We start from the raw sequence: 336 nt of genomic DNA, 5'->3' as shown, positions 1-336 counted from the left end.
ACACACTACACGTACGTACGTACGTACGTACGTACGTACGTACGTACGTACGTACGTACGTACGTACGTACGTACGTACGTACGTACGTACGTACGTACGTAACGTACGTTACTACGTACGTACGTACGTACGTACGTACGTACGTACGTACGTACTACGTACTACGTACGTGTACGTACGTACGTACGTACGTACGGTAGTACGTACGGTACGGTACGTAAGGTACGTACGTAACGTACGTACGTTAACGTAGTTACGTACGTTACGTTACGTTAACGTTACGTTACGTAACGTTAACGTAACGTTAACGTTAACGTTACGTTAAGTTAACGTTA

At 45.2% G+C, this 336-nt stretch overlaps 1 protein-coding gene across 1 annotated transcript in view; it reads right to left on the bottom strand.

Annotated features, from left to right (window-relative positions):
- The window catches only part of LOC104951632 (E2/E3 hybrid ubiquitin-protein ligase UBE2O-like), a 66,717-nt gene that overhangs the window by 31,267 nt on the left and 35,114 nt on the right, over positions 1-336 (bottom strand). The gene's annotated exons all lie outside the window — the stretch shown is intronic.

The sequence above is a fragment of the Notothenia coriiceps genome, unplaced genomic scaffold, assembly GCF_000735185.1.
Source record: "Notothenia coriiceps isolate Sejong01 unplaced genomic scaffold, NC01 NC01_scaffold00019000, whole genome shotgun sequence".
Classification (NCBI taxonomy): Eukaryota; Metazoa; Chordata; class Actinopteri; order Perciformes; family Nototheniidae; genus Notothenia; species Notothenia coriiceps.
The sequence above is the reverse complement of the archived record's forward strand: the minus strand, read 5'-3'. Positions and strand labels throughout refer to the sequence as shown.